Raw genomic sequence first — 27,646 nt, 5'->3', positions numbered from 1 at the left:
TATGTGGGAGTTTTGTATTGCATTAGATTTACAGTCCACTAATCTGACAGCATATATTTTAGTATACTTCCGATTTCAGTGGACTAGAAAAATGCTTTACTTGCTGAGGATACACAGTGTAGTAGAAGTATTATTGTAATTTGATATTTTGTTAGGTTTATAATGTAACAGGTGATTGTTTAGGGTGAACTGTAAGTTTTCAAGTACCATTTCCCTGAGGTCTACAGAAAGACATATGTTAGATCTCAGGACTGTTAACTATAGTACAATGAGATAAACAATTGCACATCACATTCAAAAATGAAATAAGCCATATAGTCTAGAAGCAGTTTGATTGGGAGTGGGAGGTGTGGGGAGACTAAAGAAACTCATGGGTTGTGTGTTGTCTTGTTTATGTAATAGGGAAATATTTTGGCATTGCACAAACTCTCCCAGTCCCCATCAAGAGTTTGACTGGATCTGGCAAAATTTTATTGATTTTAATATGAAATACCAGTTCCTTCTTGGTATCTGTAAGCACCTTTCCACCCCGCAATTGGCTGACTGCCTCCCATTGTCATCAGTTAGACTTGTGCACAAAGAGCTTGAAAAGAAAGTAGTTTGAAGAAAATTCATGAAAATTCAAAATAAATGAAGAAGTACTTAAGGCTGTACTTAGATTTAACAGAACAACAACAGTATAGGTAAAAATCTTACTATCTGGAGAATGATTCCAATAAATTGTCAATGATTTTTCTGACCAGTGCTTGAGTACCCATTTTCAAGTATTTAAAAAAACGCGGTGTTATTTCATCTTTCTGTCAGCAAAGTTTAACATGTTTTCATAGATCTGAATTTCAAATACTTGATGTACATATGGATTTCCTGCTGAGAATGCAGGATTACATTCAGTTGTCAATACATCCTAGGACTTCATTTGCCTTTTCCACAGGATCAGTCTGATGGGTCGTAGCCATCAATGTGATTGACTAACTATACAGCCAGCTCTTTCCTCTCTGAGTTATTTCTAGGTGATGAGCTCTAACAAAATATCTGCAATTGTTGTTATTGCTTCTTGAGTGAATGACCAAGCAGTTTGTGCTACTATTCATCTCTAGTGGAACATTTTCTCTCCATTGCTTAAGGTTCCAGTTCAGCCTCTTTGGTATCCTCTTTCTTCTTGGTCTTGACAAGGCTTCCCAGGGTTAGATCCTCAACAAATTTCATTAGCACTCTCCTGCTTTTTATTACTTGACCAGTCATGAAAATATTAAGTTAAACATGTCCTAGGACTGAGTCTGTAGGAACTGATGAGTTCAATACTTATCTTTTCAGCACAAGGTACTCTCACTTTCCCTTTAATTTGTTCTGCCCCACCTCAAAGTTCTTGAGCTAATCCTTGTTTTACACCTCGGTAATTTCCCATCAATGTGATATTAATGCTTCACAAAATCCCAGACAGACAGAAGCCCCTGCACTACCTCTGTCTAAAAAATTCTTATCAAAGAGTAATATTAGTTAAGTCTGATAACCATCTATGGTAATAAAACTCCTGTGCATTTTTCTCCTATTTTTCACTTGCTTCCACATTTTATTATTCTTTTCTCCAAACTCCATCAGACCTGTAGTTACCCCAGTTCCTTTTTTGAAACCCTTCTTGAACAAAAGTAACAAATCACGGTCCATTAATTTTTAAAATGAAGATGATAAAGAAACAATTAATAGTAAGCAACATGTGCCCATTGAGGGTTTACCAGAAACACACAGCATGGAGAACAGTTTCCCAAGGTGTCAATAGCTGTTCATTAAATGTTAGTGAATTACTATAGCCCATGATAATTTAAACTGAATCAAATCATATTATTTCTGGATGTATCTTCCCTATACATGTCATAGGTGAACAGCATTGTCACACTCAGAATTGCTTGGCAAGAGCAAAAATGTGATAATACCTTGTGTAAAAATCAAATAGAAGGAAAATGCCTGACCCAGACCTCCAAAAACCCTTCATTCCTTACAGCCAGCAATTTGAAAAATAAATAAATAAACAAACCAGCCTGTTACAGGGTTAAGTCATGCATAAATTTTGATCCTCACATATTTCCACCTTGAAAATATCACGGTATTATTTGCTGTTTGCAAAATACCGATTGGCACAGCTACCTTAGAATGACTAATATCACTGTAATCAAGGACAGCTGGTTTTCTTGTGGAGTTACCAAATTCTCTTCAGGAGCCTCAGCTTCTAATTATCTCTGACTAGGAGCAGCCTTCACCTTCCCTTCCCTCCCAAGAAATACAAGGGACCGTAGTGCAGCACCACCAGCCTCCAACTCTTGTTACCACACAATGAGATGCAATGTATTAAACATACAATGCATGTTCTAATAAGTGGAGCCAACAAGAGCTAAAGAGCTTGCAGCTGCTGGTACCACCTGTGTCCCTCAGCTTCCAGCCAGAACAATCTCCTCTCTTCAGTCCCTAGTTGTGGCGAGAGATAAAAGAGGTGGAAAGTGAGAGTGACATGTCTGGCTCATGTCCTGCTCTCGTCATGAAGGAGCCAGTTGATCTGGAAAGCTTGCTCGCTCCCTCTGCAAATGTGGATGATTATGCCTCTTCCCCCACAAGCACGCAAACAGAAAGTGGCCAAGTATAAATTCCCCATTTATTCATCCGTGGAATATGCCCCACGTGCTTGTCATAGTTTACCAAAATGCAATTTTATTAGTTATCATTCTTAGCTCTCCTGGGTCATTAAGATTGCTGTGGAACAGTAAACTTGTGCAGAGCAGAGAGACGACCTAGCGTGTAAATGTGACTTTGGCAGACAGAATGGAAATCCATACTGAGGTCCATTTTATTTTAAGAGACTTTTATAAAGGCTTTTGACAGAGGGCTGGGGCATTTTTTTAACCTTTTCCTTTTTTAATATTCTGTTTCTTTTTCCCTCGCCTGACTGTGTGGTGATATGGATGCCTTTCAAAGTTTGGAATTATCTGTTGGCTTCTTCAGTGCCTCAGGACAACTGGCGTCCATTCAGGGATCAGAAAGACCATCAGTTGTTTGGATCTTTTTCCTTTCACATGGAGTTTTGTTTTGCTTTTTCCCTTTCCATGCATTTCATTTCTGAGTTGACTGGTTTGAATCAATGCCCATCTTGGGCCAGATTGTGCCGTTAAAGCACTGGCCAGTATTGTAGTCTGAATGGAAAGCAGGGTAGGCAGAAATAGATGCTTACATAAATACTCACTAGATTATTACCAATATTACTTATTAACAGTGAGAACTGAAGCTGTTGCTTATATAATATCTGCTCCATCCCGACTGGACTCTCTTTTCTGCACAAGATTTTCCTCAGGCTCTCCAGTCTTTTCTGCACATAGTTGACAGCCCAAGCATGAGATCAGGAGAAAATTCCCTCAGTTACATTGGAAGGCCAAGAGCAGTACTCTTAACGATCTTGCCCTTTTTTAATTCTTCTCAGATTCAAGCTTTTTATATCTTCCCTTGCATCACCTCAGAATGTTACTGCTGGCCTAATAAAGGCAGGATATAATGTACAGAACATAACATTCCCCCACTAGGCCAACATGGAACTGGCCCCTTCTGTTTCAATTTAAGATAAGCTAGTGATCTGAGTTAAAAAGCTATTTGCGTTTTGTGGTATTTTCTGTTCTTCTTAAAGCCTGAGCTCTTAGAATTATCACATAGCTCTGTGTCTAATACCCTGGAGTTCCTACAGACATATCTTCTTTTCCATCTAGAAATACTGCTCACAAACATTTTGAGGATTTCCTGTGCTTGCCCAGGATTTCTGAATCCACCACAACACTGGCAGGGAGGATTTTCCCAGAATTTTCTGCTCTAACTAGGACCACTCCCTGAGTTAAAATGTATTTCTCCCACAATTTGGAAGGAAAAAAAAGATTGGATATGAAGCTATGATGCATGTTCCATTCATTATAGCAGTGGTTTTGTTGCTACTTTACAGGGAATATTCATAATACCCAAATCAATTTACTTATTTAAACACAAGCTGTACAGTCAATATAGGGACTTTGTCAGCGTCTCTGAATTGCTCTGCGGCGGAGCTGTCCCTCTCCACTTGCTATGCAAAGAGTCTGGAACTGCTTGCCACCTAGCTTAGTAGCTATGTAGATGACTAAAGTTGGCGATATGAATACCCTGCTGCGTCACTGCCTATTTACTGTGCTGCGTGTCATTTATTTCATGTTTATTGTTACATGCTTTGTTCTCCTTCGTAAAGTACCCAGTAAAACCTCAGATGTTGTGAGAAAAGACGCTTGCAGTCATTGGACCGATTGATTACGACTGGCCTTGGAACAGAGGGAGCACAAGGGGTAGTACAGGGAACACTTTAGGGGACAATATAATTTGATATTCCTGCTAGTAAATACATCAAGCAAAAAGTGACCACATTAAACAAACAGCCCGCCCTGTATTTATACCATTAGTTCTGCTAGTAAAGAGGGAGTACATAAGTTGCCCCTCCAGCTTTCCATGCTGTCCCATGGCAGCTCCCCGCATTTGATTTTGTATTTGTGCTGTAGCTCATTCCTTTCAATCACTGCAAACTATCATCAGACCAGTTGCCTTTCTCTTGGACTGTTTCTTGCTTATCCTCTGTATTCACTGATGGCCCAGTCCTATAACATGACAGATGCTGTCCTGTGGCAGGCAAATATTGAACAGCAGTAGAGCACTGCCCTGCACCTTCCAGGAATGGGCCATAAGACATTCCAGACTTTTCCAAATGGTGCTGAGACAATACTTCTCTTTCTTGTATTTTAGATTAAAAAAAAAAAAAACAACCCCCCCCCCTGTTTTTCAGACATTGGAAAAATTCATTTAACAGCATGTTGAAACTAGTATTCCAGTACCACCAGAAAGTGTTTTCTTTAGGAACAATTGGATCTTCGTTTTAATTGTGTTCCTTCACTGCTTTTACATGCTTACTTTTTATACAAGCCATTTGGGTAGCCAGAGATCCATTTATTCACGTTCCTGTACAAACATGGGCTGCATGTTCAAATTCAGTTGTGTTTATGAGTGCATGAGAGAGAAAATATTAATGTACAAAGTTGGGTGTAACTCAGCAAACCACATTACTATTCCTTTGAAAATGCGATCCAGTATTTAAAAATATTGTTGACACATTAAATGAAGAAATCTTAAAAAGTATTTAACATTTCAAATATACCTTTATTCTCCCTTATTAGCATATGCAATTAAGGATTCAAAACTGAAATGAAAGGTGTTCACCTGGCAATCTCCTACAAAGTATTTGGAGGGGGTTAGTATAGTGGTTCTTACAGTGGGCTGCAAGAAAATTATTTTTTGATAGCTCTGTCATGTGGAACTTGACTAAGAAGTGGCAATATTGTCATTAGTTACTCACTAGGTGGTGTTCAGTCAGAATGTTAACATTGTTTTAAAATTTCTCGAATTTAATTATTTTTCATTGTAATAATGTTAACATCGACATTCCACAGAACCAATGCTTTGATGGTCTAGTTATAAAAGATTTAGGTCTTTTTCTTTCTTTTCTTTTTCTTTTCTTTTCTTTTCTTTTCTTTTCTTTTCTTTCTTTTTTTTTTTTTTTTTTGGTGTGAGTGTGCTCTTTAGTCTTACCATTCTTCCATATTTCCTCCTAACCATTGAAGTATGTGCTGTAATGGCCAAGTTAATGGCCAAGTAAATAGGATCCAATTTTAATTTTAAAAATAAGATTTCTAAAAAAATCTTTATTTGTTCAGCTAGTTCTTCTTCACAGGAAATAGGAGGGACCTGGAGAGCTACAGTCTTGTGAAAGGTTAAATCATGGATCTAACTGTTCTTCACAGTGATGTCCAGATAGTGGTAGGCATGTAGAGCAAAAGTTTGCTCCATGGGCTTGTGACTACAGTTTTCTTCATTGAAATCACTAATCCTTATTGCTTGTCAATTCTCATTTTCCTATCCCCTGCACAAAGACTGTCCTCTGAGGGGAAAAATTGGGGCAACCTTTTACATAAGATATGCTGCTTTCCACCTAGGACAGCTGCAGAAACTTAACTGTGAAGCTGCTTTAGTGTTGGTTTATATATAGGATATATGGCAAACACAGATTAAGAACAAATGTTTCAGAGCACCTCAGTAATTTAGGAGTGCAAGTCCTGCTGATCTGCCAAGTGTGCAAAAGCCCCTGCTAAACTTAAGATACCTTGATCACTGTAAACATTTACCTTGCGGATATTACTTTTGTGAGCTGCCTACAGGAAGTGCAAACAGCATGATACAAAATGGCATCATTTGTAGGATACCGACATCAAGCTCTCCATTCAGCCAAAGATTCCTAACATACGGATCTTTCAGTTATTCTTGTGAACCTCTTGTGTTTATTTCTGTATGAAATTAATCAGTTTGTATGTATATTTTACTTGGATTTAAAAATGTTGAACTGATTTTTATTTTATTTTATTTTTATATGCATAGGTATATTCATTTTCAGAATGGATTTGCAACAATTATCTAAAGATACAAGAAACAGAGGTGACTACTAAAAACAGTAGGTTTCATGTAGTTAGGGTTGGGTACAAGTGCATGTTAGTAAACAATTACCACTTATTTAACTATATTGTGTTATCTTCTCAGGATAAAAAGACTGGCAGAGCAACATTTTCATGTCATTACCAAATGTATGTTACAGCAAAAATGTTCAGTAATTACAGTGCACACTGAGATACCTATAATTTTTCTCAGTCATTTTACAGTAGTTGTAGTCATAGTATAATGAAATAACCAGAAACAGAAAGATTTTCTGGTGTGTTGGAATTCTCATTTGTAGTAGTAATTTTCAGTTGAACTGTTTTTGTGATTTAAAAATGTATATTCTTATAGAGTCATATGCAAGACACCTGTGAATCAGATAGTTCAGTCCTACTGTGGGGAAATACATGTGGAGAAAAAATGAGGAGAAAGAAGCACACAAAAAGAGCATTATATGGATACTGGGCCTGATTCACTGCAGTAACATTCCAGTGAAGTAATTCAAAAGATGGTAAGCCAGCATAATATTGGAAGAGATTCACAGTGGCAAAACAGGACTTCTTTTGGCATGCTCATGTATAAAAGAGAAATTTGCTCACTGGATTCTCCTCTCACTTTCACAGCATAAATCAGCAGTAATTCTATTGAAATCAATGGAGTTAAGCCAGGTTAAAATGAGGGGGAGATGAGAATCAGACTTGCAAAGCACAGTTTGCTCTGATTTAGCACACAAATGAGAGCCTTATAATCTGTTTACTAACAATAGATGAAATATGCAAATTGTCCTTTTGGAAAGCGACCATGAAAACTGAGCTTCACAAAAGCAAGACGAGGGGTGGGAATGTTCTTAGTTCCAGACATTCACATCCATAGTCAGAAGTCTGATACATATACATGGTCTCAGTGAGAAGAAAACTGCCAAGTTCTCATGACACATGCAGAAATAAGGTAGATTACAACAAGATGTGAGACTACGCTCTGGAATGGCGAACATCCCTTGCGGAGGCACAGATAATCCAGCAATCAGGCCCCAGGCAATGTTTCTCCGAGCAAACCCAGGCGGGCCAACTGTGCCATTTCACAGCACGGGTTGTGCCCTGAACCTACTGCGGACCCACGCAAATGTGGCAGGGTCCAGGTGGTACCAGTGCCTGGCGGTCCAGAGCAGGAAATATTCATAAAGAACCTTTGTGTTTACTAAACCACTAAGAATTTAAATGGCTCCAAATGAGAACCCAAATGTGTAAAGCACCTGAAAAAAAGATGCCAAAATAACAAGGCAGTGAAATGCTTTCATGCTCACTTAACCATGGAAGAGACAGGAAGAGTTAATTTTCATCAGCTCTGAGAAAATGCTCATTCTGGGTTTCAGGATGCAGTTGTGTGTAGTCCAGTGAACCTACACATCATAATTAGACAGACATTTTCCTTATGTTAAGTCTTAAAGTTTCAATTTCCTCCTTCGATTTTTTTTAATTCTGATCCTGATCCTTTCATTCTGATCCAAGCTTAATGTAGATTTATACGTTACCCATGAGAAGACATCTGCCTATTGCTGTATTATGGCATTCAGGATCAGATTTTTATTCAGGACACATAACACACTGAAAGCTTGGGATTTTCGTTAGCCATGTCCCAAAGTATTTCCGGAGGAGCACCTCAAGTACCACAGGAGAAGGCAATGAAGGAGGGCAGAGACAATCTTTTACCAGCAAGCTTAAGAGCTGATGACCTCATACATCTCTTCAGTTGCTGACTTCTGTGATTTTTGTGATACATTTGGGAAYGATATCCTCAGGGCCTCGTGGTTTGAGACAACAGGGAGGACAGAAAGGAGGAGGTGGCAGTGTTCATGGTTGGCAATACCCATGATTACTTGACAGCCACTCACTGGCCCTCAAGTATTACCCAGCTCAGGGTAGCAGTGTATGAAGGAAACCAAATACCTGCCATCACAGCAAGCTCTAGAGCCCTATTGCCCAGAAGAGGGCAGGCCTACAGTATTTTTCCTTAGACAAAGGCATTCTAGCAGATCTACTTCTGTTCCTTTTAACCGTCTAGTCTGATACATGGGCTGAAGAAATTAAATGCAATGCAAAAATGCAAACGACCCCAGCTCTAGAAAAGCTCAGGCTGTTGTCTTAGTCAAGAGGCTCAGCTCTTTACTGCTTTTTTCAGGCAAAGTTTTCAGAGAAACACATGTTTCTCCCTAACTAATGATCAGTTTGCTCAAGTAAGGAATTTTGAACCAGGTCCATTTCACTGCCTGAGATCAAAACAAATGACAAAGTACCATGCCCCAAAATTAAAACTAAACCTTAAGACATAAAATGTTAATTTTATTGAAGTTCCATTTTTCCCCTCCATTAAAATGAAAACAATCATCTGGCTTTCAGCATCTGATTATTTTTCCTCTTCTATTTTCCTCCTATCTGCTTCTCACAAAGAAGAAAATTATTGAAAAAGAAGACCTGAATACATGACAATTCATGTATTTTTTATTAAAGAATATCTAATATTTGAATTGATGTTTCTTTTTCATTGAAAATGCATAAGAGAAAATACAGTAAATTCTTGATCAGTTGGAACTAGGAATAGTAATGTCAATGTTAGCTACTTATGCTGTATAACGTAAAACTAGAGAAAACATCACCATGAATCCAGTTCTTATAAACACCTCCTTAAGGAGAAGCCCTTGTCCAACTTTCTTAGCTTCCAAGCATTTCCACCCTTTGTCTACCTCTGTCTTACAACTGTGATAAAAAGATATTATATTTTGTTTTAAAACAAACTGAAATTCTGCTCTGATCCAGGCTTTACTGGTATTGAAATTGGTGTTTGTCAAGTCTTTCTTCTCTTTCCTTTTTTTGGCAGTTGTTCTTGCTGTTGAAGGCTCCTGCTTGTCACCCTGCACTCGCCTGCTTTTGCAGACTGCTTAACACAAAGTGTTAGCGGTGGCATAGCACACCGGGGATGCATCACTGGAAGTAGGGTACTCCAGCAAGTAGCCTGACCAAAATGGACCTCTAATCAAGCCCTTACACACTAAATGTAAATGGCACAGCGAGAGCTCCTTGAGGCGCTCAGTGATCCTCTGACATTTGTCCCCTCTCTTTCACATACCTTTACTCAGCAAAGCAGCATCTCGCATAAAATATGCAACATAAACCTACGCTTGCTTACGTACACTCTCCCCAGACTAGATTGTTGCAATTTGCTCATCTTCAGGATTCCCTTGAAGTTGGCTGGAAAGCTGCTGTGGTTGCAGAACGTGGCTGCTCTCTCACTGTTCAGACAGGTGTATATGAACCAGACCTGCACTCCTTTTTTGACAACCACAAATATTCTGCACCACTAATGCATTTAAACTTAAAAGCCAAGGAGTAAGAACATACAGAATTATCCTTATTCCTGTGTCCCGTCAAAGCACTGGAAATCAGATAAGCTGGTTTTGCTTCTCACTCCCAAATTTAGCACAGACCACCGCAATGCAACGATCTTGTTAATGAACTTCACCGTGGCATTCTCTCTCCAAGAGAGAGGAACGATGCCGCTAATCAGCAATACAGGAGAGCTTCTCTGCAAGGACAGATTAAATAGAGCAGGACTCTATGGCTTCAGAAAGAAATAACTGAGGATATTAGAAAGGTCAACCATACCACAAATGGCATGGAGAGAATGAATAGGGAATGATTATTATTTATTCTCATTACGTAAGAACGTGAAATTATTATGGCCAGTTTAAAGCAAACAAAAGGGAATACTTTTTCATAAAACATGTAATTACACTATGGAGCTTATTGCTACAGGAAATTTTGGAGCCCAAAAGCATAAATGGGTTAAAAGAGCAATTAAATGGGTACTTAGAAGGAAAGTCCATTAGGACTGTTAAACACAAAGATGTGCTATCTTCTCTGTTTGAGGAAGGCTTTCCTCATGCACTCAAGGAGCTTAAGTTGACAAGCTCTAATGTAGATATTCAGAATAAAGTTCTAGAATAGTTTCCCCAAAAGGAAACAATATTTTTCAACATAATTAGCCCAGCCACCATCTCCCAAAATTTGCTTATGAAAACTATCTGTGATAATGCTCAAAGCTGAACCTAACCCCTTTAGAGTGAGGTTCAGGAATGGAAATGTTTGTCAGATAGCATTAACTTCCAGCCTTCAAACATTTTCCAGAAAGAAAAAAAAGAAAAAACCTACTTCAGTCAAATTGCCATTGTGCCTCCAAATTTTTCGACAGAAACTGTTAAATAATTGTACATACAGCCGACTATGTCTCCAAAGCAATGGACGCAGTGTTACAAGACTGAAAGTTTATGAATATTGTTTTTAAAACTTAAAATCACCCGGATATAGCCTAATTCAGCTCCAGATACAGTGGTTATTCCTCTGAAGCAAAATTAGCAGTTGGTAATTATAGTACCATGCAAGTCAGGCTCCACAGTCTGAACCTTCTTTGAGTTTAAATATGTGGACAGGCCACCTTATCCCTTGAGTTTACAGGTGGAGAAAGGCCAGCTCTTCCCTAGCTCCTCCACGCATGAGGAGCCTCCCTCCTGGCAGGGGGGCCCCTCTTTTGCTGCCTGTCAGAGGGCAGAAAAAGTAAGACCAGTGTTTAGCATTTTCAAAGCAATAGTTAAACATCCATGAAGTTCAATGGGGCAAATGAGAACACTTATGAGATACTTTCTTAAAACGCTTTCCTACACTTGGCTTTATTACATAGGTAGAGTTTGCAGAAAGACTCGTTCCTTACTGAGAGATGTTGGTCTGCATGGAACAGTGAAGACACTTGACCTCAGACCACACACCTGTTCCTTCCTTTGTCTTCCCAGATGATCTCTGGATACCACGTAATCACTTTTCCTGAAACACCAGTCTCTTCCCTCCTTAAAATTAACCAAGCTCTTCCCAAGCCATTGCTTTAGTCTACCCACAGTGTATCAAAGAACACCTCATAGGTTTTCAAAAAGTGTGTCCAGCAGAATTGGGACATCTTTTCATCTGCATGCCAGGAACCTGATTTTGTCAATTATATGCCGTATATAAAAAGCCTCTGCTATCTGCTCTCCCAGTACTCTGGGGAATGGTGCGTGCATATGAATAATTTTAAACTAGGAAAATGCTGCTGGGAATATTATTTGAAAATTCTAAACTTTGACAATCATCTACAAAGAGTATTGTATAATTAATAATATTTAATTTTATATATGTATTTTAATGCATATATGTATTTTAGATTAAAAGCAATAAACCAGAGAAAATATGTTTTAAAATCACTTATCAGTTAATCTGAACATGAAAAAACAGGCTGAAGTGCTCTAAAAGAGAAAACGCTGGACAAAGGTGGTAAGCACAGGAATTTCTCTGATGTCCTTGGTGCCAACCCACAGGATGATGAATGTATTATCTGCGGCACAGAATTATTCCGATTATTAGCTATATACTTTCCCTCTGACATGATAGTTACATAACAGGAATACTTTTGGAAAATTATTTGATATACGTCAATACTTGCAGAATTTCCACTCGTCTTTTTAGAGCCATGAAAATTCCAATAAGTTTTAAAGAAAAAAAGAAATTACATTATGAGCGTTAGTTTTGGATGAGTTATCCGTGATTGTACAGATGATCATTTTAACCTTTGCAGTCTTCTGGGCCTTTTTGTTGCCACCTCATCATTACAATAACCTTCTTGAAGAATAAATTACAAGCTGGGAGTTTTCTGCTCTGTCCACACAGTATTTGTTTCATCTCCCAACATATGTTCCAAGCATATCACTGGGATTGCCATTAAAAAAAGGTGTTTGCCAGCTGTGGCCACAGAGTCATTTCTGAACTGTAATGTTATTTCTGGATCTYAAGTGCTATTGCATAGAAATTATTAGCAAAAGCTGACCTTTTAAAGATGACCAGTACATATTAATGATCAGATAAAAGTTTCTGAGACATTTTTAATGCTAGCTGCTGTTCTAAACAGACTATTTTGTATTGAAACAACCTCAGAGGAAGTCTTTTTATTTTGTAAATCTCAGCTTATTCACTTATCAACTTATCCACTATCCTTTCTTCAGCAGTGGAAACAAAATACTTAATGTTAACCCAACTTTTTAATATTCACACATATTAATTGGCTTTATTACAGTTCTCTGCACCACAAGATAATTTTTGTCTTCCCTTAGCCCTGCATTATTTTTATCTGTCCACTAAGAAATTCTGCAAAACATCTTAAAACAATGTTACATTGGTACTTATATTACAAGGTTAGTGACGGGCAAGTGAAGAGTTAACTGGACTGAAGTTTGTCAATTGATATGCAAAAGAACTGATACGCACATCTTGTGTGCAAAGCTGTTGAACAGAGGAGTCAACAGGACTAAAGAAGTCTACCAACCGATATGCGCAAGGACTGATACGCGCAAGGCTGTGGAATGGCAGCATTAACAAGACTGAAGAGGTCTGCCACCTGGAATCTGCACGGACCCCCGGGGAGGGAAGAAACGATACGGAGGTGTTGGGGTCTTGCCTCGCCAGCAGGGTCCTCCCAAGCAGACAAACGAACAGTCCTGCGATTGTGAAACTTGCTAAAAGTCAGCAAAAGCAGTGTTTGCCCAGAGCCCCAGCCGTATAAAAAGAGGCTTGGGAGCTAGGAGAGTTTGAGCAGGGACGGGAACGTGACCTGATCATCCTCTCCGGCTGGACCGTGAGTATCCCCCCCTCCCCTTTTCCTGGGACGCTGGGTTAAGGTAACTCCTCGAGGTTGAGAGTCCTCTCACTAGGAGAGTGAACAAGMWAGCTTTCAAGTAGGGATAAGCAGTCCTTCCAATTAATAACGCAGTAATCGACGGTTTCAGGTTATCCTTTCTAAATTAGTAACTGATGGTTTTCTGTTATCCTTTCTAAATTAGTAATCGCATTATTTTAATGGATGTTACTAATCCAAGAACTTGTGTGAGGAAATAAACATCTTTATTATTATTATTATTATATTACTGTCTCAGTCGTTGCTATTGAACCTTCATAGCATGACAGTGCAACAGTTAGAGTGCAGCCATCTTAGTCTTCCCAAANCGCTGGATTAAGGTAACTCCTCGAGGTTGAGAGCCCTCTTACTAGGAGAGTGAACAAGAAAGCTTTCAAGTAGGGATAAGCAGTGCTTCCAATTAATAGTGCAGTAATCGATGGTTTCAGGTTATCCTTTCTAAATTAGTAACTGATGGTTTTGTGTTATCCTTTCTAAATTAGTAATCGCATTATTTTAATGGATGTTACTAATCCAAGAACTTGTGTGAGGAAATAAACATCTTTATTATTATTATTATTATATTACTGTCTCAGTCGTTGCTATTGAACCTTCATAGCATGACAGTGCAACAGTTAGAGTGCAGCCATCTTAGTCTTCCCAAAGGTCCCTGACACATTGTATTATACCTCTCTATTCATTAGCAGTTAGCTAATGGATTTGACCTTCTAGAAAACACAAGATTTTCTTGATAAGTAGAACATAGCTTTTCAGGTATTTTTCTGCTTATGTTAAATCACTTTTAGCATTTATAACAATAAGTATATTTACCTTCCTCCCTTCCCCCCCAAAAAAACAAGTCCCCAAGCCCCCACCCTCAAAACAGCTCAAAATCAAAACACTGCAACATAAACCCAACATTTTGTGGGGAGAGGTAGATTATAGATTAGGCAGACCAAAATTTGCATCTGGTCTCTAACTCCATAAAAGACTAAATCACAACCTTATATTCAACACTCTAAAATATTAATGGATTTATGCTAGATATGACTTTCACCATATCTTCTTGATTCAGCAGCAGCAGAAGTCAATGAACTTGCCCTTTACATGTCCTGATAAAAGTGCTTAATCATGTTAAATCATGAAAGAAAAAGAATCATATAAATCCATTTCACTAAGGGCCATTTTACAGTACTGCACTTTCGTGAACAGCCAGCTGCCCATGGCATCCCATAGCGTTGGAGATATTCATATAAGCCTGCTCAGAAGGGAAAATGCACTGCTGTGATATAGCCTAGCATTTTCAAACAGAACATACATGAATATTCTATGCGTATTCCCACAGAGAGGAAAATACACTTAAACTAAAGTAACTTGCATTAATACCCAGGACATCTGTGGTGAATTACTGCAACTCAAGATACGTAAACAAACACTTTAAATCATAGAAAGTGAGGGACAGAAAGTTCTCATAAAATCATTCCTTAAACCTGACAATGGAATCTGCCATTAAATATATCTTCCTTCAAGATATGACTTTCCTACGCATGAAAAAATGAGGCTATTATAGGAAGTATTATGTAAGGAAGTGAGAATGCCATGAGATTATGGGTTAGAAGAGACAGAGAGATTATGTATCTTATCCTTTCAAACATGAGTAAAGACTGTGAGTTCTTCCACAGCTCCATATTTATTGTCCAGCTTCAGATAGCTGAAGCCGAAAATACCAAACCCTCAGAGACTTGCTGAATCTGGCATCTTTCAGGTGTCTTGTGGTGTGCACGTGCAATCATGACTCACTTTTTGAAAACATGCTGGGGTGGGACGACCTTCAAACCTCAGCCTAAACTGTGGAGTACTGGCAAGAAACTCTGTATTGTCTTTCTGAACTCACCCCAGAGGAAGCAGTCAAAAATTGCCTTCTGACCCTGGTGGTACTGGATCGCTTAAGAGCTTGAAAAATCCTGCCCATCACTCAGACAGGTCTGTTCATGCTGTCTGAGCTGGGGAAACCTCACCAGGTTGCCACAGGACTGCCCGGGTTTTTGGCGTACCTGCACAGTGGGCTTGCCCAGAGGATCTGGCTTCTGACCCTGGTCCTCCTTTCATGTGACCTCTATGCCAAGGCTTGCACAGGAAACCTTTACACAAGGAAATCCAACCTAGCTGGACACAAAGCACGACTCCGGACTCTTTTACCTCCCATTAAGGAGTTAGGATGGGTTAAAAATTGTTCCTTAGAAGCAGAAAAATATATATGTCTTTATGCAAATAGTTGGCCAAAGTAAAAAATATCAACTACCTCAAGGAGTATAAAAAAATAAATGCAGGTCTTCTGATAAGCCTAGCTTAACTCTTGTAAGACAAAAACTCCCCAGAGCTCCAACTTTGTCACCAGGTAAGATTTCGAAGGCCTTCTAATACCTCAACCATTTAAATATATGGAAACAATTATCATGTTAGCACATATAACTCACAGCATATATGTTTGTAAATAGCTTATATGTTGATATAACTATTTATTCCATATGGAATTTAAAATTCCAAACTGTCTAAGCATTTGAAAAGGATTAAAATAAATAATAGGGAAAACACATGTTCATTCATTTCAGTTTGCATACTGATTCACCCATAAAAAATAGAAAACTATGACTAAGTAGAGTGAACAGTTCTGTACGAAATGTTATTTTGTCATAGTAAACTTCCTGAGACAAAGATGTAAATATTCAGGCTGGTAAGTTTAGCAATGCTAGATAGAAGTGCCTGGCAGAAAATAAACAGCCTTGCTGCTAATATTTAAAATTAATGTAACTTTAGGTAAAATTATTATTTAGCATAGACACAACAGGCCAGACCTTTAATTGGTGTAAACTGATGCTGTCCCATAGAAAAATGTAGTTCAATGCCAGCTGAGAAATTGTGTCAGACAGTTCATATTGCTGTAGACAATCTTGTATTCAGGTGAAAATAAAAATTTAGAACAGTCACATTTTTAAGTCAAAATTCATCATAACTTCTTCTTTTTCTGGCTGACTATCCTCCCTTCCTTCGCCAGCATCATAAGGGAAAAAAAGAAGATCATTTTAACTTCTCAGCCTACCTGAAGATGTTTTTATAGTGCTTGTTTTCATCCAGGAGTTATATATTTCTTGATACTCTACCACTGTGTGCATGGCTTTTGGCAACTTGGCTTTTTAAGGCTTGCTCCTCTCATTAAGAATGACAGATTAATGTAAAGTAAATGGAATTTACTCCAAGTTTTAGGCTTAGGTATTGCATGTATCAACCTTCCTACCTTGAAAAGACTGATGTAAGACTGTAAACAAGGGAAAGATTTGCAATATGCTCCATTGAAATGTTTGTGCAGTTTTTTTGCCAACCAATACTATCTGCAAACAATACAGATTTAACTTACTGCGCTGGTATGTTTTGCAGCTAGGATAAAAATTGTTAACATATTTGACAGAGTGAAATTATCATTAAATTTCATATCATATCAAATAAATTAGTCAGCAAATAAGCATTTGGAGAGGCTTCATAATCAGGCTATAATTCTTTTGCAAATAGGCTTTTCATGCCCAGAAGTTATATGGGATCTATAGCATTAGTATAAGAGCACCTCACAAATATTACCCTTACAAAACATCTCTGAGGGGAAGAGGTATTATCATCCCTTTTTTACAGTCATGAAGCAGAGGTACAGAGAAACCGTGATTTGCACAAGGTTGCACCAAAAGCTGTGGCAGAGATAAAAAATGAACTAGCCCTGAGTCTGAAACATGAGCACAACCCTCCGTCTCCAGTAAGAATCAACTTCTTATTTCCTTATTATTTCCAGTGAATCCTTCATATTCATTAAGTTTATAGGGCTAGCCAAGCGAAAGCTGCATATATAGGCCCTGATCTCATGCACTCTCACCACAGTGATAGACACTCTTTCTCATGGCTATCTCCACATTGACTCCCTTTTTGGAAGGAACTTGCAGAAATTAATACAATTTTTCTCCAGTTATACGCTCAATGTGGTAAAGTAGGAGACTATCTGTCTCACTAAACACTGGTTTTCAGCTCATGATCTGTTGCTTATGCCTAAGATGTCCACAAAAGGCAACCAAGAGAAGCAAGTTAACCTGTGCTATACAGTCATCCACTTACATGAAATTTCTAAAGGGACTGCACTGCTGCTGGAAAATGTTAGCTGCCCACAAACAGAAAAAAAGGAGTTCAGCCATTCCTGGGTGCCTTTTCGCTGTCTGAGGGTGCTCTAAGATGTCTCCGCAGCCAGGACTGCACAGGGTCGGGCAGAACCAGCCTCTGTGCTCAGCAGGTGCGGAGCTCCCATGGGAAATCCCCAAGCTGTCATCCCCTGGCTTTGGCAATGCCTCTCATTCAGAGGCTCTGCGGGCCTTACACGTCATGTGCTTAGAAAAAGAATTGTCATTTTAAACTCATGTTCTTGACTGATGTTTTTTTAAATCTTTTATCAACGGTCTAACTGCAAAACAAACAGTGGTGGGTAAACCGAAAATGAAGAAACTCCTTGCTAAATATGAAGCTGGCTGGAGAGAAGAGAGTGAGAGCTTTTCTCTCTAATTCTTCACTAATTGTAGTCTCAGGGACCTCCTTATCATCTGGATGAATGAACCAGAATGGTAAATATCTTTTTAGGAACAGAGGTATTAAAAAGCACACAGGTTTAAAAGAAGGAAAGAAAAAACAAACTCCTACTCTGACAGTGACTGTACTTTTGACTGCTGTATCAGGAATTTTCAGTAGTAAGAATCCATATTTCTTCCCATTCTATGAAATAGAAAGGGCTTACAATTTTGTGAAATGTAATGTACAGGTTTAATAGGATTGTACTCTTGCCTAATGTCACAGTAACAAATAAATGCAATAGAGAATTGCTGACACAATAGAAAACTGCTAGTTCAACACAAATGAGTCTCTATAAATAAATCTGAAGTAATTTCTCTATACATCTTGGCTACTGCTTTAAGCTCTGCTCACAGTCACAAAGTGGCATGGCATTAACAGGGAAAAAAATCTTATAGTTACCTCTTCAATGTGTTAGAGTATATTGCAGCTTGAGGAAAGAGTGACTTGATGGTTCTACTCCAAAACACCTTGTTTAGGCGCAAACTCCCCTTGCAGCCCACACAGAAAAAGTGCAGAATAACGCACCACAAGCAGGAGGAGATGGGATTGTGAGTGATACAGTGATACTACTTTGCACCTGGCAATGGTCATATGTTCAGATTTGGTATTGCAGCACAGTTGGCACCAGCCTGGGTACAAGGAACGAAGGAGCTCCTCACCTTCCCGAGCAGCAGCTCTTGCCTCTTTCTGTCACCATTTCCTTACTTGCACATATTTTCTTCCAACTAGCACATCCTGCAACAACTGTACTGGTGAGCACACATTAGCTCTACCCCAACCATTTTCCTTCCTGTTCATACTGAGTCTTTTCAGTGTAAAAGTTAGGACTATTCCTTTCCACTACTGGTTTTAACATGACAACCTGTCTGCCAGAAAGACCACTCAAGGGGACAAACATAGCATGCATCTGGCAGGCTGTTTGGCATTGTATTATGTCTAAATACAGACCATGAGAACCCTATCTTGAATAAAAATAAGGAGAAAAACACCAAAAATTTACAATGAATATAGTGGTTGTTGCTAGTAAGAAATCATAATGGGTAAGACAGCTGTCCTTCATATCACCCTTTGTCCTTATCTTTCTCTCTATTGGTATTCTCCTTAATCTCAATTTACCATTGTTCCCATATGGTATACAGTTTTAAGTAACATATCACTTTGAGCATATAATATACTATAATATTTTTGCTTTCGGAGTATCAGCCTTCTGTCCACTATAGCCACTCAAAATGTCATGCTAACAGCGCAGAGATAGAAATCACCTTTTCTTTTTCAAAATGCACAAGCACTCATTAGATAAGATGGTAGATAACTTTTTAATTGATATGTAGGTATACCTTGAAGAGTTATTGCATTCTGTTTAACACAAGACAATAGTTGGCACACACACTGGCCAGTTTGTTCCAGTCATTTTATGAGTTCTCATATAGACACAGATAGCCTCCTGCCATTCAGAAATATTATAAACATGTTTTTCAAGAAAGTCCTTTTATTTCCTTCTGTCATGCCTATATTTATCTTTAACAACAAAAGTCTAGAGGCAATTGAACAGGGAGACTATAAGGTGCTTGCCTTGTTGCAGATACGTTTGTTTTGGAAGGACAGCAACTGTCCTTCTTCTGAGACAGATCCTCCTGAGTCTAATTCTCTCCTCACCTGGAGTAAATGGGCATTACTCCAGTTATTTCAAAGGGGCTAAATGCTTTTACATTGACTTCACGTCTGGTCCAAATCATCTTAATTGGAAGACTAAGCTATATGACACTCTAAAGCAACACCAGGGTTTGTTGTACCAATCAGAGCTGAAAAACATTTTTTAGATATCTCAGATGATCTGCTTTCAATTAAAATCCATTAGACAATGTGACATGTAAGGAATAAGAAGCAGCATGAGGACCTGGTAGTTGTAGTGTTTACGGACAATCTTCCTGGGCAGTTTGATTAACTCAGGAGCAGATGCTGTTTTTTCCCCCTTTCTTGATCTCTTTTTATTTGGAACATTTGAAGCTGATTGCACACATGCTTAAAGTTTAGGTATGCAGATTTGGAAAAATCTAAACAAGTAAATGCATTTCATCAATATTACCAAGTAGGCACCAAATATTTATTCTAACCCTTGGATTTCTGTGCATGAATGTTTAGCTGATGCAAAAGGACTCAATTGGTCAAATCTTCTTTAGATTATGAAAGGAGTTTGTCTCTCTCTCTCTGTCCTGGTTTAATTATCTTCCTTGGGTCAGATGCCTTCACTGAGCTGCATCTGCAAAATATTTTTCAGCTGAGGTATGAGTAAATCCTTCCTATGGTTTGACCACGTGGCCAAGAATGAGAGAAGCTGAACGTCCACACCTTTCTTAATGCAGTAAGGATTGTGAGTGCTCACTACCCTAAACCATTTAATAGACAGATTTGCATACCTCAGTGCTGCAAAATTTCTCTACAGAAGACATTGCTTATGGACTGCTCCCCAGCACACATGCATACAGGTACCCCCAATTTAACGTGAGACTAGACCAGAAAGAACATGACTCTAATGCTCCTTGCAAGAATGGAAGAGTAAGAGGAAGGGAGTTTAGGCTAAGGCATCTGGTGAACTTTTTAGGTCTCAGCTAGTGGGGTCGTGGTAATCAGGGCAACCAAGGACTCTCCCCTCTCTCCAAAAGGCAGGAAACAGAAGGAGGTAGCCCTGCAAAAAGGAGAATCAGAGGGCACCCAGTGGCAGACTACCTTCTGGTGAGCCCAAAGGAATTATTTCTGATTGCATCTCCCTTTCCAGAGGCCAGAGATTAGGCCCTTCATGACACAATATGAAGTGCAATTAGGGATCACAAACCACAACAAAAGCATCAGAGCTGGCCTGTCAGAGAGCTTCTCAAGTTCATTTCACTCTGATTCTGAGTCACCATTTAGTGAGAATGCAAGGCATAGAATTTCCATTGAAATGTATGGGTGCATTTCAACTGTGAAAAACATGGGTGCATAAAACCCATGTTTTAATGCTTGGAAGCAACTACTCTTCCCCCATAACAGTCTTTTTCTTTGCGGGGGAAGGAGGGAGAAGCAATAATTTTTCATCAACATTTTTAATTAAATGAATCATTCTGCTATGAAAGTGTTAACAATGTATTTTTGTATATTTTCAGCAATGCACTGGGGAATAGAAAGATACATATTTTCCTGTGCTAAAAATGGAAAAGGAATCTGTTATGCAGATCTAGCTCTAAGATCCCAGACCTGGGGAGTTCCAGCTGAGTCGTAGCGCTCATGCAAACATCAGAAGAGAACAGAAGTGAGCCCTATAGGCCAGTCTGTACAACAGCATTGGCATCAGTTAGGTACAACTGTTTCTAGGACTCATTGTGAGGCCCTAGAAGATGTGTTATTTTTAAAAATGGGATAGAATAACCAAAATATATTTTAAAACCTGAGCCTAAAAGATAGCCCTTATTTAGCTCAAGAAATGATTTTCAAAAATGCTTTAGTGGTGTTTTAGCACACATACACACTATTGCTCTCCTCTGTATAAACTTCTGTATAAGGTTTTACTCCTGTATACTCCTGATTAGCCAAGTAGAATAAGCTACATTTTCTGTCTTCTTGTGCTCAACGCACTGACCTGAGTGTGCATATTTTCCAGCTCTGTCTGTGCTGGAGTTCACACTGAGGAACTGATTTCATAAGTGTTGGTAACAGTCACATCTTTAAGGCTGGTATAAGTAACCTATCTACAGAAATAAATTATATCACAAGGGAATAATAATTAAACAGGAACCTTCATTAGCAAGAAAGAGAATGACAGCAAATAAAAACGTAGAAAAATTCTTAGCAAAACAAACAATTTCATCAAAACTGAATATTTCCATTTGAAAAACCAATTTTCATAACATTTTCTCTCAGGGAAGGTCTAAATAAAAAGTGACTTTTTGGTCAACCACAATATCTCTTTCTTTCAGAGTCACTTCTTTTCCTGGTGAGAACTGTGGGTTTTGATGCTTGTACGCTGACTTTTCGTCCCAGCCAGACTGTGTGCCATGATGTACCACCTCCCTCCATGGTGAGTCCACCGTGCTGCATTGTGTGTTTGTCACAGAAGTATTTCCAAATAAAAGTAGTCTTTAATTTGGGCAGATCAATGAAACTTTTATTTTCAGAGAATATTTCACCATTTTTCTCTCAACTTTCAGGGGAAAAAATGCCAAAATGGCAGTTAGAAATACTGTGGTTCAATCTTTTTTTAAAACAAGGAACTAACCAATGCCAAGAAACTCTTAACAGATATACCCAACCTAGACATAATGAGATGCACTTCAGTTGATACTAATGGATGTCCATTTATGTAGACTTTTAATAAGATTAAATATAATCATGGCATCTGTTGTATCTTTAATAGTCACAGACATCATCTAGAGACTTTGTAAGTAGATGAGGAAGGAGACATCATTTTGAGACTTTCTTAGTAGATGAGGAGGGAATCCCTTCAAGAACTCAGGAACAGTGTTTCCAGGGTTTCCAGCTGTCTATGTGGCTGAGATCTACTGACTGAATTACATAAAGTCAACATGAAATGAGAAGGTAATTTCCCAGAAATTCAGTGTCAGAGAAGCAGTATGATTTGAGAAAAAGAAGTTTGTTTGCATTGTCCTGTGCAGAGCCAACCATTTTCTGGTCATCCACTGGCCAGCACTGGTGGATATTTTTGCCTTCATGTCCCTAACTTATTTTTTCTTTCTCAAAATGCATCCTCACAGAAAAACCTGCTTTTGCTCCTAATATTTTTTAAGGCAGTTTACCATGGTGAGGATGGCATTGTACAGTTTACCTAGACAGCCTGAATGAATAATACTGAATGATTTCAGCCAATCTAATTACATACAGTTTTGTTGTAGATACTGTTTTGTAGAAAAAAGAAGTAGTTCATGCCGCTGATTTTTTTTTTTCTTTTAAGAACTAAACTTAGTAAGATTTGGGACAGGAATTTCAATAGCAACTAGTAAATATGAGTGCACAGCGATACCACAAATAATCTTAAAAGGAGGCATCCTCGGAGATTCCACTCCCCTGAAGGCATCCTGACTGGGCAGACTTTTGAAATCACAGCTTAAAATGATCAGACAAGAATAGAATGGTTTTAAATTGTGGTTTATATGCAACAATATATTAAACAGCTATCAGGCGTGCTTTCCTATGCTCTATATTACACATATGTAAGGGGTTACAAAAAAAAGACTCAATTTTTCAATAAAAAATGAAAATTTGCTATGCCTAAAAAATTTCTTGCAAAAGGTGCCTTTTTACATTTGTTACTTTAAAAAAGAGAAGATTTCAATTTGGAAATATCATGGCAATTTCTGGGATACTGATATTTCAGACTTCATTTCCCAAGGGAAAACAACAGATTCCCATACTTCACTGCAGCAGCTCAGTAAGAGGAGAAAACTATATGCAATGAAATCAGTTTAGGGAGCATCACACAGCGAGAACAATGGTGGGATAAAAATCCAAACTATAACTCCCATGAGCATTGTGGAAGTATTTTTCAAATAAAAATGTTCAGTTTTGATTTTTTGGTGAAAAGTCATAATATTCTAAAGAATAGCTGCCTACTTCCATCCAGTCTAGTTAACTCCTGGATAACTGTGAGAGTAGATCTAGACACAGACTCATTTATCTGTGTCATGTCTGCATATACTAACATGACTTGTACTTTTTTCTGCAGACTTGTGGCAAATTATGGCACTTACAAAAGATATATCTTGTTATCTGGTGTGAAACACTGCAGGAGAGACATAAAACTCCACTAAAGTATCCAACCTACTACTGTATTGTTGGTAGCTTAATAGTAGTAAACAGAGGTCAGCATTAAAGTCGATCTGATTTCATTTTCCACTTACCACATATTCTGTACATCAATCATAGACTATGAGACTCCATGGCCCCTTCCGCAGGAGGAAGGATGACTTCATAGTTAGGGTATTAGACTTGAGTTTAAGAGATTTGGGTTCAATTTCCGGCTCTCCTATGGAATCTCGGGCAAATTATTTAATCCACCTGTTCCTATCCCCCAAATGGGAAGACAATAATGCTTCTTTTGTCCCTCTTGTGGTTTATTCACTTAAAAAGCACTTCAGGGCAGGAACTGCCCTACAGTGGATGTCTGTGTGCAGGGCTGAGCACTGTAGAAATCCAGCTCTGGTTGAGGAATCACTGCAAGATATATAACAGCAACAATAATATATATTTTAGCAATATAGATAAACATGCAGGTTGGCTTGAGCATGCACTTAAGCCATTGTAGAAGACAGGCCTGCAAGTGGAAGAGGTGTACGCAGCACCTTTGATGGACTTGCAAGCCGGCCATAGCTGTGAGATGAGTCACACCCCACTTCAGCCTTTTGCAGCAGTCATCAGAGCAGCAACAGGGTGATGCTACCTGGCACCTGCAGGCTTGTGAAGCCTCACTGCCCGATATCTTCACCCATTATTCAGAGAGCGCTTGACTGACAGGAGCTGAGCGGCGCTTCACCCTGTGGGGCTCACGACAGCCACTGTGTCTGTCAACACGTTCTATCACTCACTGCTTATGCAGACGATTCTTTTCTTTTTCCTTTTCTGTTTTTTCTTTTTCTTTTTTTCTTTTTTTTTTTGCCTGATATATTCATCACGAGGCTGCAGACACCTAGTTAATCCATTTAGAACCTATCAGCCCTGTTCATGGGCTCATAAACCCATTACCTCGGAGGCGCCATGCTCAGGGACACAGGTGCCAGACCAGTGCACAAAACCCAATTGAGTTATATAGCAGGCGGCAAGGCCCTCGGATTCATGATTCTGCCTGCATGGGGAATTGCACGCGTTATGTGGCAGCAGCCACTTTATTAAATATCGATTTAAATCACAGCCTTTAATCAAATCTGATAGAAGACCTTTCTCACCTCCCGTCTCTCCTCCTCCCGATCCCTTCCCACACTCCCCCCTCTCCCGGGTCCCCTCCCGTCTCCGCCTGATGACAGTGACGCTCAGGAATGAATAGTTAGCAAGTAGTTCAACAGCAACCCCTTATCAACAGTAATGAGGCATTTGTGATAATCGAGTGATGAAATGTAAATGGCCAGTAATGAGCACAATTACATCCGCTGGGGAACCATCAAAGCCGCTTCTTTCCTCGCAGATAGATGAGCTCCCTCACCATCGCTGCCCACTGCTGCCGCTGCGCTGAGCGTGGCAGGGGCGCGGGACTGGTGGGGAGGGAGGTGGCACCACCGGGACGAGCAGCACGCAGCGGTGCCTCGCCAAAGGAGCCAGGTAGCAGCTGGGCTGCCTCCGCTGTCGTTCTGCCTTTGATGCTTATCCTTCGCCTCACTCCTGCCCTCCCTCCCTCGCAGTCCTTAGGGATGATTTGATTTGCGGCAATGTTTGAAAACTGCCTCATTGTGCTAACAAGATTAAGTTGAGCCTATGTCTGTTTGATACACTGGAAATGTGCAGGGTGACTCAAACTGGCTTGCAGCTGGAGCCGGAGCCAAGAAATGGGACGGTTGCCAGGGAACAGGCCCGACGACCGCTTATGACATCCTCGCCGGCAAGGAACCAGCAGGGAAAAATACTGACATGTTCAGGAAACGGGGAAAGTCAGCACTTCCGTAATCTGCCTGGCAAACATTAACAAAACCCAGGAATCGCCCATTGAGAAACAAACATATCAAACTGTGCAAACTGGCCTAGTTATTCAGTTTATTCTGGACCATTTGTGTGAGTAAATAGTGCTAGAGAAAAGTCAAAGACCCGGGTTAAAAAGCTGTGTTACAGAGAACCTCACATGGAAAATACAGCTGTGTTTGCAGTGTGTTCACCATACCACTCGGTATTTCCTGTGTCTCGTAGGATTTAACCTTAGCGTACAACCTAATTGTCAGTGTCCTTATTTCCTTGTTTTAAAACCATTTTATCAATGCAGAATTACTGCAGGAGTTCATTTAAGAAGTTTAAGGAAAGCTCAGAAACTGTAATTCTTTAAAAAAGAGTCACCAAAAGACTTTTAGTACACCTAAGTCTCCAACTGATGGTCAAACTAAGTTTTGTTCCTGATATTTCCTTGCATTAAAATCCTCTTTAATTATGCGTTCGGTGTGTCACATGAAGAAGTCCTACGCAGGCAAATCTCCTCCCTGCTGGATCCCACACTTGAAACTGGGTGCAGTGCTGATGGCCCACGACAGCTGTGCTGCAGGACTTGACTGTTGGCAGAGCTGTGGAGAAGGGTAGGTGTTGCATGCGGCATGGCCCAGAAACACACCAGCCCTCTGTGGGGGCGGGAAAAGGGAGGTTGCAAAGGTGGGGGGGGGTGGAGGGGGCAGAGACACCTGTTAAGCAAAAAGTCCACTCGCAGTTGTGAACCGAATTTACTCACTATAAAGATTTGAATCTCATTTACGGTCACAGCGTTTCACAAACTGATTGGAAAGAGGAGGGTGTGCTCCTTGTTTTGAAAAGGATAAATGATCTGAATAATTTAAGTGGCCTATGAAATCTCTGGGCCAACTAGAAAGTCAAGCACAGGTAAATGGTAAAGCAAGCAGTGGAGCAGACTGACACTGGTGGATGGTCAGTGAGTAATGAAATGAGAAACAGTGGATCTTTGGTAGGTCTATACTACATTGGTGTTAAGGACTTTTCCTCTTGATTTCGGCGACAGGTCTCCTCTTCCACGGACATGGTAGGAATTGCAATAGGTGGGATCTGAATGAGAACAAGGTCTGGCAAGGGAGAATGCTAACCAGAAAGCAACTAGCTCAGGGGCATGAAAAAAACACTCTTTAGGGGACTTCAAATACGCTACGTGTTTTGGACAAAGTTTGGGTAGCAGACACAGGTTGAGCCTAACCCAGCTACCAGAATGAAGCAGTTTTCAAATACCCCTGAGTTACTTTTCACTTCTAGCAATCCAGCTCTCAAAACATGCCACCTTTCGGCAGTGGATTCCACAGGTTCCCCTAGAGCCAAGCAGGAAATATTCCCTCTCGTCCCACTTTAATCTGCTGCCTTTTAATTTCACAGCACATCCCCTGGTTTTTGAGTCAGACGTGGATAGAGGTGACCAATCACCACAGAAACAGCACGAGCAGAAGCAACCCAACTCCTGGCAAGCTGATCACATCAGCCCGTCTGGGGACTAATGACATCAGTGCTGCCTCTGGAGACGGATGACCAATACACTGGTTAAGGAAAAATCCCACAGATTATCTGTCTCAGTGTGGTATTTCACCTGCCTGCTCTCATGCCAGGAAACAACTCGGCCCTGGATGATTGCATGCAGTAAGACAGTTGCCTCCGCTGACTGTCATGGAAGGTGTTCCTGGTGACCTAAGGAGGCACTTAATATTATGAGGATCTCCCTACCCCCAGTATCTGAGTGTTTGCAACTGCACTGTCTTCAGTACACATTGTATTTAGAAATACACCAGGATCTTTTACTTATTAGAAATGCAATAGCTATTAAATTGTATTAGTTATTGACCTTAGCAGCAATAAAATGTAGCAAGAGTAGTCACTGTAAACACTGCTAAATCATAATCAGCTGGCACAATGTGGGTATTTCTGACCATTTGCACAATGCTATGTAAAATGTATTTGATCACAGTATATAAAAATGTGAGAGCGCTGTATACGATTTTGAAATGTAGTGAGTTTAAAGACATATTCAAACAATTTATCA

Source organism: Apteryx rowi, unplaced genomic scaffold, assembly GCF_003343035.1.
Source record: "Apteryx rowi isolate R43461 unplaced genomic scaffold, aptRow1 scaffold_641, whole genome shotgun sequence".
Lineage (NCBI taxonomy): Eukaryota > Metazoa > Chordata > Aves > Apterygiformes > Apterygidae > Apteryx > Apteryx rowi.
This window is presented reverse-complemented; position numbering follows the sequence as displayed.